We start from the raw sequence: 14003 nt of genomic DNA on the forward strand, positions 1-14003 counted from the left end.
ACCTCATTCCTATACTCTGTCTCATGAGGAAGATGAGAGCGGGATGAGATCATTTTATCCCTTGAACCCTTGGCACTCACCTGATGAAGGAGCAGTGCTCCGACTAGTGGAGTGCCCCAGGGGTCGGTGCTGGGGCCTCAGCTATTTACCATTTATATAGATGATCTGGAGGAGGGAACCGAGTGTATGGTGTCGAAATTTGCTGATGACACCAAGATTGGTGGAACGGCAAATTGCGCGGAGGGTGTGGAGAGTCTGCAGAAGGATCTAGATAGGCTGGGCAAATGGGCCAGGAAATGGCAAATGGAATTTAATGTTAGCTAGTGTGAGGTGGTCCACTTTGGTAGGAATAATGGTAGGAAGGACTATTACTTACATGGCGAAAAACTGCAGCAGGCGACGGTGCAGAGGGACCTCGGGGTCCTTGTGCATGAGTCGCAAAAACCCAGCCTGCAGGTGCAGCAGGTGGTCAGGAAGGCGAATGGGATGCTGGCCTTCATAGCGAGGGGGATTGAATATAAAAGTAGGGAGGTCTTGCTGCAGCTGTATAGGTCATTGGTGAGGCCACAGCTGGAGTACTGTGTGCAGTTTTGGTCGCCGCACTTACGCAAGGATATTTTGGCCCTGGAGGGAGTGCAGAGGAGGTTTACTAGGCTGATACCGGAGTTGAGGGGGTTGAGCTATGAGGTGAGGCTGAATAAACTAGGCTTGTACTCGTTAGAGTTTAGAAGAATGAGGGGAGATCTCATTGAGACATATAAGATGATGAATGGGATGGATAGGATAGAGGTGGAGAGACTCTTCCCGCTCAGAAAGGACAGTAGGACTGGGGGCACAGCCTCAAGATAAAGGGGGGGCGGTTTAGAACGGAGTTGAGGAGGAACTTCTTCACTCAAAGGGTGGTGAATCTCTGGAATTCTCTGCCCGTTGAAGTGGTGGAGGCTGCCTCGCTAAATATTTTTAAGACGCGGGTTGATGGGTTTTTGATAAGCGAGGGGATTAAGGGTTATGGGGAGAGGGTGAGAATGTGGAACTGAGCCACGACAGATCAGCCATGATTTTATTGAATGGCGGGGCAGGCTCGAAGGGCTAGATGGCCTACTCCTGCTCCTATTTCTTATGTTCTTATGAAAGCTCGTGCTACCAAATAAACCTGTTGGACTTTAACTTGGTGATGTGAAACTACTTATTGTGACCACCTCAGTCCAATGCTGGCATCTCCACATCAAAATTGGATGTAGAGAGGAGATTTGCCCAGGATAAATAGCGTGATTATTAATTGACAAATTAAACCTGATTTAAAGTCTTTAATCATTAGGCTCAGGAGTTGTTATTTTTCTGAATAGTTTTCAGTCAATCAGGGTGAGTGAATCACTATTTAATCATTTTCTGCCTCTCTATAGGATTGTCAGATAATGGCAGTAATTGGAGCTGGCTGGAATGAGTCCCCAGCCAATCGCATCAGGTCCAACTAGAAATTGGGCAGAAACCCCGGCAGGGAATTCGGTTTCTTTGTCTGGGATCGAATTTTAAGGCAAATCAGCGAGTAGAGGGATACAGTCCGAATAAGGTTTTTTTTTAGTTAGTGCATCATGATGAGTGTACGATTGGAGGGCCAAAGGGCCTGTTCCTGTGCTGTAATTCTCTTTGTTCTTTAGCAACATCCCGATAGTTGGCATCTAACGCGCAACCATCGACTCTCGAACCCCCGCTACCATTTAACACTCACTTGAGCATTGATTAGTTGTGGGTGGGGCTTCTGTCCACCCTTGGAAGGAAGTGCCACCCATGAGAGCTGTTGGCCAATCAGATTGACCAACAGCTCCTCAACCAGGCCAGGCCCTGCGCCGCACTGCAGTGATCCCTGGAATGAAGAGCTTGTTGTATGAGGAACGGTTGAGGACAGTTGGATCTGTACTTGTTGGAGTTTAGAAGGATGAGGGGGAAGCTTATTGAAACATACAGGATACTGCGAGGTCTGGATAGAGTGGACGTGGAGAGGATGTTTCCACTAGTAGGAAAAACTAGAACCAGAGGGCACAACCTCAGGCTAAAGAGACAATCCTTTAAAACAGAGATGAGGAAGAATTTCTTTAGCCAGAGAGTGATGAATCTGTGGAACTCTTTGCCGCAGAAAGTTGTGGAGGCCGGGTCATTGAGTGTCTTTAAGACAGAGATAGATAGGTTCTTGATTAATAAGGGGATCGGGGGTTATGGGGAAAAGGCAGGAGAATGGGGATGAGAAAAATATCAGCCATGATTGAATGGTGCAGTAGATTCAATGGGCCGAGTGGCCTCATTCTGCTCCTATGTCTTATGATCTTACAGTCATATAGAGGTGGTACTGCAGTGCTCCCTTGGGACTAAACTCTGAGAACCACAGGGCAGGGGCACCTGAGGACATTGGGAGGGGAGGGCAATCCTGGTGTCAGGGGTTAGGCCAGGGGGTCCTTGGAGCTGCAACATTCCCAGGGGGAGGGTGCCCCAGCTCTGAGAGTGCCTTCAGAGTGAGGTGCATTCCCCCCACTTGCCCGAGATAGGGAAAAGTTTAAACGCTACTTTCTCACCTTCCACTCACCCAAAAATTGAGGACGGGATAGGGTTAGAATATTAAGTAGCCATTTAAGGGTCTTTATAGGTGCAAGGGTGGGTTTCCTGTCAATGGCCCTGCCCACCTTAGTGTGAAATTGCATCTGGGTTTTGGCAGGCGGGTTCCTGGAGGGAGTCCCGTCCATTCAATGTCACTCTCTCTCCCTATCCCCCGGCCTCAGAACCTGTATTGGGGGGAGGGGTGTGAAATTCTGCCCATGGGACCCTGTTGGGCAGGTGAGTTATAAAGGTCACCCAGCCCAGCTGGAGCCTCTGATGCTGGTGATCCCAGTTTGATGTAATTGGTTGTGAGTCGGTCGTTGGTTAGTCTGGGCCTCATTGGCACCGCACTGCATGATGTCCATTCTACCGCCCTGACCCTGTGCCAATAAAACCTGTTCCCAAAGCATTGCTTCTTTCTAAAGGCCCGGAAGCTGAATGCATCGTTTGCCTATGATTATATATCCCCGTTGGTGGTGAGGGGTGATTGGCCAGTCGGTGGGCACTCGGTGTGCGTCACGACATTGCTTTGGGGAGCCAGTGGGGTGCAAAGCAACAAAGTGAGCTAACAAATCTGATTGGGTCGTAAAGGGCAGCAATTGATGTAACCATCCCTGATTGGTTGTCACCATTGGCAACCTGCAGGTCAATATGCAAATGATTGTTCGCAAGATAAAATTGACATTGGGAAAATTTGAAGCTTAATCTGGGGGAAGATGATTGCAGCAAGAAGCCCAGAATAAATCAGCAAGCAAAATACTGAGATATATACACACAAATATATTTAATAGATAAACATGTGTTTGTGGGATAAAAATGTCACATCTGATGCGTGTCTATTCTTGGGAGTTGCTGTGTGGGTTCCCAGCAGAAAATGTGCTCTCCTTGAAAAGTGTTTGTCTTTTTATTCATTTCTTTCCTTTCTTTTATTGCCCATATTGGGGAGGTGGCGGGGGCTGGGATGTGTGTTTCATTTGATTTGATTTATTATTGTCACATGTACTAACATACAATGAAAAGTATTGTTTCTTGTGCGCTATACAGACAAAATATACCATTCATAGAGAAGGAAATAAGAGGGTGCAGAATGTAGTGTTACAGTCATAGCTAGGGTGTAGAGAAAGATCAACTTAATGTGAGGTAGGTCCATTCAAAAGCCTGACAGCAGCAGGGAAGAAGCTGTTCTTGATTCAGTTGGTACGTGACCTCAGACTTTTGTATCTTTTTCTCGATGGAAGAAGGTGGAAGAGAGAATGTCTGGGTGCGAGCGGCCCTTAATTATGCTGGCTACTTTTCCAAGGCAGCAGGAAGTGTAGACAGAGTCAATGGATGGTTTGCTTGATTGACTGGGCCACATTCACGACCCTTTGTAGTTTTTTGTGGTCTTGAACAGAGCAGGAGCCCATACCCAGCTGTGATACAACCACAGAATGCTTCCAATGGGGCAGCTATAAAAGTTGGTGACAGTCGTAGCAGACCTGCCAATTTTCTTAGCCTCCTGAGAAAGCGGAGGTGTTGGTGGACTTTCTTAACTGTAGTATCAGCATGGAGGGACTAAGACAGTTTGGTGATCTGGATGCCCAGAAACTTGAAGCCCTCAACCATTTTCACTTCATTCCCATTGATGTAGACAGGGGCATGCTCTCCACTACGCTCCCTGAAGTCAATGACAATCTCCTTCATTTTCTTGACATTGAGGGAGACATTATTGTTATCGCACCAGTTCATCAAATTCTCTCTCATTCCTGTACTCTGTCTTATCATTGTTTGAGATCCGACCCACTACTGTGGTGTCATCAGCAAACTTGAAAATCAAGTTGGAGAGGAATGTGGCCACTCAGTCGTTGGTGTATAAGGAGTGTAGTGAGGAGCTGAGAACACAGCCTCGCCATTGCACCCTGAGCCAATGGGATGCTACACTGCTATACGTGCTTCCACCTTCAGCAACATAATCTGCATCTCACCCGAGCGATAAATGGAATCTCTTTCCTCCGTTTACTATAAAGGTCTCACGTGGGAATCAATTGATGGCTATCTGACGAAATATGTGTGATTCAGAAAAAAAATCAGCAGAGCTCAGGGCAGGTAAGTGTAGACCTTTGGATAATAAGTCGGAATAGCAGAGGAATGGCATCCAATTTAAATTTGGCTACTATCCAGTCCAGGAATGAAGAGGAGAGATAGGCCAATTACTCCAGCACCAATTGTGGGTATTTCATGATTTGAGAGAAAATTTGGCAAACATTGAGAAGTTTATGGAGAGGTTGGCAGTGTGGAATTGTTCTAAACTTGTTGTGTTTGAATTATAGAATCCGTACAGTGCAGGAGGAGGCTATTCGGCCCATCAAGCCCACACCACCAATAATCCCACACAGGCCTATCCCGTAACCCAGGTATTTTACCCACTAGTCCCCCTGACACTAAGGGTCAATTTAGCATGGCCAATCAACCTAACCTGTACATTTTTGGAGTGTGGGAGGAAACTGGAGGAAACCCATGATGACATGGGGAGAGTGTGTAAACTCCACACAGCCAGTGACCCAAGCCAGGGATGGAACCCAGGTCCCTGGCGCTGTGAGAGAGCAGTGCTAACCACCATGTTTGTCTAATATTGCCATGTTTTTGAAGGAATGACTGTGTGGGAATGAGGCAATGCAGTAAATATGTTCACCAAATTGGCAGAAATTATTTAATGGGATGTCAATGAGGTTTATAAAAATAAAAACACATTCAGGATGAGAAACACGTCGGGAAATGTAACAGAATGGATCAAGAGTTCGATAACACAGTAAATCAAGGCTTGGGATGAATGGTTAGGATCCTGGAAGCACAGGATGGGATCTTTCGGCCCATCATATCTATGCTAACCCCCTGCAAGAGCAACACGGTTTTTTTCCCTTTCTGTTGCCGATTTCCTCTTGAAGGCCATGGTGTCTCCATCACCCTTTCAGGCAATCCTCTGCAACTGAACCCTCAACTTCTGAACTCACAGACTGGAATCAGCAAGGGTAGGCAACAACACCTCCTACACGATCATCCTCAACACTGGTGCCCCACAAGGCTGTGTTCTCAGCCCCCTGCTACACTCCTTATACATCTGTGACTGTGCGGCCAAATTCCCCTCCAGATCCATTTTCAAGTTTGCTGATGACACCACCATAGTGGGTCGGATCTCAAACAATGACGAGACAGAGCACAGGAAAGACACAGAGAATCTGATGAACTGGTGCGCCAACAATAATCTCTCGCTCAGTGTCAACAAAACGAAGGAGATTGTCATCAGGGAGCATGAAGGAGAACATGCCCCTGACTACATCAATAGGACAAAGTAAAAAGGGTCAAGAACTTCAGGTTTCTAGGTGTCCAGATCACCAACAACCTGTCCTGGTTCCCCCCCCATGTCAACACTATAGTTGAGAAAGCCCACCAATGCCTCGACTTTCTCAGAAAACTAAGGAAATTTGGCAGGTCAGCTACAAGTTTCACCAACTTTTACAGATGTATCACAGAAAACATTCTTTCTGGTTGTATCACAGCTTGGTGTGGCGCCTGCTCTGCCCAAGACCGCCAGGATCTACAAAAGGTCGTGAATGTAGCCCAATCCATCACGCAAACCAGCCTCCCATCCATTGACTCTGTCTACACTTCCCACTGCCTCAGCAAAGCAGCCAGCATTATTAAGGATCCCACGCATCCTGGACATTCTCTCTTCCACCTTCTCTTGTCGGGAAAGAGATACAAAAGTCTGAGGTCACGTATCAGCCAACTCAAGAATAGCTTCTTCCCTGCTGCTGTCAGACTTTTGAATGGATCTACCTTGCATTAAGTTGATCTTCCTTTACACCCTCGCTATGACTGTAACACTACATTCTGCACGCTCTCATTTCCTTCTCTATGAATGGTATGCTTTGTTTGTATGGTGCGTAAGAAACAATACTTTTCACTGTGATAATACACGTGACAGTAAATCAGATCAAATCAATGCATTGCAAATCTTAATCACGGTAGGTTTGGAATTGAGGGGAGTTGAAAAGGGTGTAAGTCAGGAGTTAATAGCAGCTCCATATTTACTCTCCAATTCACTTAGCAATGAGCTGGAGCTGTACAGAAGGAATGTGACCTGGAAAATGTGCTGACTACACAAAAATAATGGGCTTGGCACAAACAGAACTGCAAACATTTCACAAAGGCATAGCCGGCGGAATGGACAGGTAGTTCCCAGCTAACGTCTAACATCGAGGGTTGTTGCAGCTACGGATGAAAAACAAGGGGAGGGACCATGCGTTCATTGGAAAGATGTTTAGAAATGTGAATACTTCAACTTAAAAGTTTAATATGCAAGTCCCTGAAAGTGTGAATACAGCTAAATAAAGCCACAAGAAAGACCAATAGCAGTTTGGGTTTAATAAATAAGGTAATGGAATATAAGAGTCATAGAGGTTTTCATCGTGGAAGCAGGCCCTTCGGCCTAACTTGTCTGTGCAGCCCTTTTTAAACCTCTAGGGTAGTCCCAATTGCCCGCATTTGGCCCATATCCCTCTGGGTGAAGAAGTAATAATAAACTTGTACAAAGTACTGATTCGGTGATAGTTCGAGCACCGTAGTTTGTAGATTTCTGTTAAAGCCTTTAGGATGAGACTGTACAGATTGCAGGATACTGCCAGGGTTGGAAAACAAGAGGTGATGAGGAGAGATTTGAGATATCAGTGCTATTCCCTTTTGGAGCAGAGATAGAAAAGAGGAGATTAATTTAAAGTTTTCTATATTGTGAAATGTTTGAACTGGATGAAGGTGTTTACTTTTCGTTAGTGAGTCAATGCTGATGAGCCAGCAATTTAAAGAGAGCGAGGAGATAGGTTAGGAGAATATTTTTTGCATAACGTGTTTTGGGAACATTGCATACTTTGCCACAGGGAGTGGTTTGATAGATTATTTAATTTATTCCAGAAAAGAAATAAATACTTGTCTTGAGATATTGAAAGAGGACAAGATTGGTGAATTTGTTTGGGATTGATACAGGGCTATGGGGAGAAAGAGGAACAGTGGAATTAGTATGGGATTGATACATGGGTTTGGGGAGAGAGCGGGGCAGTGGGATTAGTTTGGGAATCAATACGGGGCTATAAGGAGAGAATGGGGCAGTGGGATTAGTTTGGGATTGATACAGGGAAATGGGAAGAGGGTGGAGTAATGGGATTAGTTGGAATTGATACAGAGCAATGGGGAGAGCACAGGACAGTGCGATTACTTTGGAGATTGATACAGGGCTATGTGGAAAGAATGGGGCTGTGCAATTGGTTGGGGATTGACACAAGGCTATGGGGAGAGAGTGGGGCACGGGGATTAGTTAGGGATTGATACATGTTTATGGGGAGAGAGTGGGGCATTGGGAATAGTTTGGGGATTGACACAGAGCTGCAGGGAGAGCGCGAGACTGTAGCATTAGTTTGGGATTAGTATAGGGCTATAAGGAGAGTGTGGGGTAGTGGGATTAGCTTGGAGATTGACAGAGGGCTTTGGGGAGAGAGTGGGGTAGTGGGATTAGTTTGGGATTGATGCAGGACTATGGGGAGAGAGGGGACACTGAGATTAGTTTGGGATTAATTTAGCAAAGAGCATCATAAACATAAGAACATAAGAAATAGGAGCAGGAGTAGGCCAACTAGCCCTTCGAGCCTGCCCTGCCATTCAATAAGATCATGGCTGATCTGTCGTGGCTCAGTTCCACATTCCTGCCCTCTCCCCATAACCCTTAATCCTCTCTCTTATCAAAAACCCATCAACCCGCATTTGAAAAACATTTAGCGAGGTAGCCTCCACCACTTCAACGGGCAGAGAATTCCAGAGATTCACCACCCTTTGAGTGAAGAAGTTCCTCCTCAACTCTGTTCTAAACCGCACCCCCCTTATCTTGAGGCTGTGCCCCCTAGTCCTGCTATCCTTTCTGAGTGGGAAGAGTCTCTCCACCTCTATCCTATCCATCCCATTCACCGTCTTATACGTCTCAATGAGATCTCCCCTCATTCTTCTAAACTCTAATGAGTACAAGCCTAATTTATTCAGCCTCTCCTCATAGCTCAACCCCCTTAACTCCGGCATCAACCTAGTAAACCTCCCCTGCACTCCATCCAAGGCCAAAATATCCTTGCATAAGTAAGTAAACAGTTTTGATCCTTCTCTATTCTTGAATCTCTACATTAATGAAATGAATTAGTGCAACTTTACCCAAGCTCAGGGTGAGAACATGCCAGCAGAGAAGATTGTAAATATTTACATACAAATTGGATTGGATTTTCATCCCCAAGGCAAGAACCAGAAGTAGGGAGCCTTTCTGCCCACAATCCTGCCTGGATCCTGGCACTGCCTGCCTGCTATATTTTCATCCTGAGAAAGTGGGCTTGAGTGTCACAACCACCCACCAAAGTAGGGTCATCTATTCAGCCTGCTTCTGTTGATGTAGTTACCAGATTGCATCATTATGAATGCTTGGCTAAGCTCCAGGAATGACTCAGCGAGACATAGGGTTGTTTATACAGCTACTTTGTTTGACAGTTTTATAAACCCTTAATTATTTTACTTTTCTATTGAGTGGTTTTTAAATGATTGTGTGTCTATTTCATAGAATCATAGATTCCTACAATGCAGAAGGAGGCCATACAGCCCATCTAGTTTGCACCAACCGTAATCCCACCCAGGCCCTATCCCCATAACCCCTTGCATTTACCCTAGCTAATTTTCATGACACTGTGGGCAATCTGGCATGGCCAATCTACCTAACCTGCACATCTTTGGACTATGGGAGGAAACCAACGCAGACAGGGGGAGAATGTGCAGATTCTACACAGACAGTGACTTGAGGTCGGAATTGAACCTGGGACCCGGGTGCTGTGAGGCAGCGGTGCTAACCACTGTACCACCGTGCTTGGAACACCAAGAGAAATTACATGAATTAAAACATCTTCAATGCAAATTTAATTATTTGTATTCAATTGACAGTTGAAAATATAAGGGGGGCATTTTTTCCAAAGAGAGTGTGGAATGTTTGATTGTTTCCTTTTCTTATGTGAGCATTTTCATTGCTGCTATTATTATGTGACTCATTGGTTCTCCAGCTTGTGGAGACTAGAAAAGTGTTTCAAAGGCTCATCAGATGTCAGGACATTAAATCAATGTGAAAATCAAACCACAGTCAGTTATGGCTCCAGCAAAATCCTACATACATTTTTATCTGATTCTTCAAACTGTAGAATGCAGAAGAGGACTTCATCCTCATATAGCACTTAGGGGATCAAAGGTTATGGGGAGAAAGCAGGATGAGGCTACCGAGTTGGATGATCAGCCATGATCGTAATGAATGGGGGAGGAGGCTCAAAGGGCTGAATGGCCTCGTCCTGCTCCTATCTTCTATGTTTCTATTCACCAGAGGAAGAACTCTAATGTGTCTGAACCTTTACACAATGCTGAACAATTTAATGGTCTCTTTACCTTTAAGGACAGAGTCCTCTGTCCAATCACTGTTATACTATTATATTCAGAACCATACCAAAGACTTAAGCACAAACTTAAATGTTTCACTCCTAACAAACGGATTATCACACCCCATCCAAAAACTTTTCAAACGTGTCTGTTAAAAGTTTCCCCACACCAGACCTGGGTTCTCCCGTGGTTCTAACGTTCTCTTTGGAGCTGTCAGTTATGGCTCCTGCAAACTCCAGCCCCGCTCACATCAAAATTGTGGAGGGTCTGCAGTGTCCTACACTGGAGCAGGAATATTTGGGAGTGCGGCACGTGGGCTTGTTAACTGCACCCTTAACCTGGCAAAAATTGCTGGAAGCAGGAATGGAAGTGGGAATCTCAGCATCCAATCTCATCAACCATTTCTCAAGCCCTTCCTTCCCCAATTCTGACACAGATGGAAGAATGAAAATCCAATCCAAATTGTCACCGGTTAGACTATTTCACTCGTTGAACCACAGGACTGTTTGTATCTGGAATTGTCTCAGCTCTGGAGTTGACGTTAGCACTGGCTGGCACAGACTGGAGTCTGCATCAATCACATGTTGCATCTGCCTGATAATGTGGAAATTATCTCCTCAACCGAGGGTGTAATTGACCTGGGAGTGTGTAATGACAATGCAAGAAGATAAATCTTGTGCTGAGAGTGAGGATTGCTGAACCGTAATAGAGCTGTAACTATACACCACTAATCACCTGACACACACACCCATGCACATACAGACACACACACATACACATACAGACACACACACATACACATACACACACACACACATACACATACACACACACACACATACCCATGCACACGCAGACACACACACACACTGAGGCATACGTACACACACACTCAGACACACATATACACACACACACTCAGACACACACATATACACACACACACATACACACACATACAATAATCCAGCCCAACTGCACAGTACGTTTAAACATTAATGCCAAAAATACTCCATGACCTGTTCAGATTGCAACATAATCAATGCAACCCTCTCCAAAAAAAATCAAGTTGTTCAGCAAATCCCTTTTCCCTGGCAGTATTGGAACTATTTCTAACTGGAATGCGAGAGGAGTCTGGTTTCAATGTGTGAACACTTGCCTCTCAGCCCGAGTACCAGGAGCTAGTGACAGTCCATCTAATTTGTCCCAGTTGGAGTCAGCGCCTCCACCTCTGGGAGGCAGTAAGACAGTGGGCAGGAGCATTAGAATGAGAGAATACAAGCCTAAAGTTTATTCATTTATTAGTCACAAGTAAGGCTTACATAAACACTGCAATGAAGTTACCGTTAAATTCCCCTAGTCACCACAGTTCAGGTCGATGCATCTAACCAGCACATCTTTCAGAACATGGGAGGAGACAGGAGCACCCGGAGGAAATCCGCGCAGACACAGGGAGAACGTGAAAACTCGACACAGGCACTGACCCAAGCCGTGAATGAACCTGGGTCCCTGGCACTGTGAGGCAGCAGTGCCAACTACTGTGCCACCTATCTCAGCCTTTCGCATTTGATGCACTTTCACCACTATAGTGGCAGTTCGAGCTGTGTCCAAGACCAGCCAATGTTGCAGGAAAATAACACTGAATAGTTTTGTGTTTTGCGCTTCTTAAAAAACAGGATATTTCTCAGTTACTGTATCTGCACTCACTGATTCCTGCTGAAGTCCCAGAGGAATTCACTGAGACAAGTCTGGTTTCATGGAAAGTTATTGTCTCCAAATCTTTTCCTTTAGAATCTTCTGGGAAGATTTTTCCGTAGTGAATTTGGTGATTATTTTTTTTCTCTGTATCAGAGCGAGGAGATCAGATCAATCCTCAAAACAATTGAGCTGTGAAGTGAAAATGAGGAGAAAGGCAATATGAACTCAGGGGTACAATTTCAAAGAGGATGCAGGAATAAAGTAACCTTGGGTTGTATGTACACAAAACCTTGAACGTGGTATGACAAATTGAGAAGTCTTTAAAAAGCATACAGGAGCCTGTGCTTTAGAAATAGAAGCATTGAGTACAAAAGCAAGTACAAATGCCAAACCATTGTAACACACCAGTCACTTAGTTGTATCAAACAGCTACAGAAGAAGAAGCACTTTGGGTGTATCTACAGTGCATGGACATCAAAGGTAATCATCTCTCCATCGTTAACGGAGTCATGCAACAATTGGCCTAGGGTCAAACAGATTAGAGAATTAACTACATGGCTCTAAAATTGGTTTGGGAAGAAGGGGTTTCAGTTTACGGGACCCTGGCGTCAGTCCTCCGGCAAGAGTCAGCTATTCCATTGGATTCTACACCACACAAGTCACATTGAGACCTGCGGCCTGGTCAATTGGGCAATGGACAGGACTTTAAACTAATGGAGAGATGGAGGATTCAAATAAACCATCTAATCCCTACAATACAGACTGAGGCCATTCAGCCCATCAAGCCTACACCGACTCTGAAAGAGCAACTTATCCAGGCCTACTGTCCTACTCTATCCCCATAAACTCACACATTTACCATGGTTAATCCATCGAACCTGTATATCTTTGGATAGAAAGGGACAGTTTACCATGACTAACCCCCTAAAGGAAATTTAAAATCCAAAGAGAAAGCTTGAGAGATTGGAACAGTATAGCAGCATTGACAAAGGCAAAAAGATTGGAGCAGGAAGATTCTGAGAGTTTAACAGAACTTTTACATCAGCAACTAAGGTCATCGCAGGGAGTTGTAAGTAAAAAACTGAAATTAAAGTTCTTTATCTGAATGCGTGAAGCATTTACAATAAGATAGACAAACTGATAACACAAATACAGGAAAATAATTTGAATGTAATCTGGTATTACGGTCAGGAAGTGAACAGTCCAGGAGTGCACTACATTTCCGAAAGATGGACAGAATGGCAGAGGAGGAGGGGGGTAGCCCTGATGATCATGGACGTTAGTGAAGGAGGATGTGGCCTCCGAAAACAATGTCATACAATCAGTATGGAGGAGATTGGGAATAGCAAGAATCAGGAAACACTGCTGGGGGGTAGTTTATAGTCACATCATTCAACAGATCGTTAAACAAGAAATTATTAGAACTTGTAACAAATGCAATATAATCATTGTTAATCTTCAGAAATACTGGGACAATCATTTTGGCAAAAATGATGAGTCTGCCAAAAGTTTATTTTGTGCAAGTTTCTTAAAGAATTATGTTGTGGACCCAACTAGGCATAAAGCTATCTTAGGTCCATTGTTGTGTAATGAAGCAGGGATTAATTAGTCCTGTCATCATAAAAGATCCACTGGGAAATAGTGATCATAATACAATTGAGTTCCATGTTTGAAAACAACATATTCTAATCACAATAGGGAATCTTAAATTTAAACAAAGCCAATCACATTGGTATGAGGAAAGAGGTGGTTGAGGGTGAACCAAAAGGTATGGCAGAAAATGAGACACTTAAAGAAACAATTCAAATTTTCGAGAAAAATACATTTATTGGGGAAAAAAAACTCAGTAAGACAGACCCACTCTGGGTTCACTAGGGGAGTTAAGGATAGTATTATGTTGAAAGAAAAGGCCTACAATCTTGTAAAGAAATAATAGCAAGTCTGAGGATTGGGAGTGTTTTCGAAACCAGCAAAGGGCCACTAAACTGTTGATAAAAAAACAGGAAAAAGAGATCATAGAAGTAAACTTGGCAGGAATATAAAAACAGATTGTAAGAGCTGAAGAGGTTTGTTCTGTGATGAGAGGTTGAGTAAATTTGGCCCCTATTTTCTCAGATTTAAAAAATGATAAATGATCAGATTGAAACATCAAGGATTCTGAAGCAGTGCATGCTGAGAGATTGTTTCCACGCGTCACAGAATCTAAAACACGGAGGCACAGTCTCAGGGTTAAGGGGCCG

General features: G+C 44.4%; 1 protein-coding gene across 2 annotated transcripts in view; it reads left to right on the plus strand.

Moving 5' to 3' along the window:
- The window catches only part of mdfi (MyoD family inhibitor), a 100698-nt gene that overhangs the window by 44660 nt on the left and 42035 nt on the right, over positions 1-14003 (plus strand). The gene's annotated exons all lie outside the window — the stretch shown is intronic.

Source organism: Carcharhinus amblyrhynchos, chromosome 22, assembly GCF_965287045.1.
Source record: "Carcharhinus amblyrhynchos chromosome 22, sCarAmb.v2.hapA, whole genome shotgun sequence".
Lineage (NCBI taxonomy): Eukaryota > Metazoa > Chordata > Chondrichthyes > Carcharhiniformes > Carcharhinidae > Carcharhinus > Carcharhinus amblyrhynchos.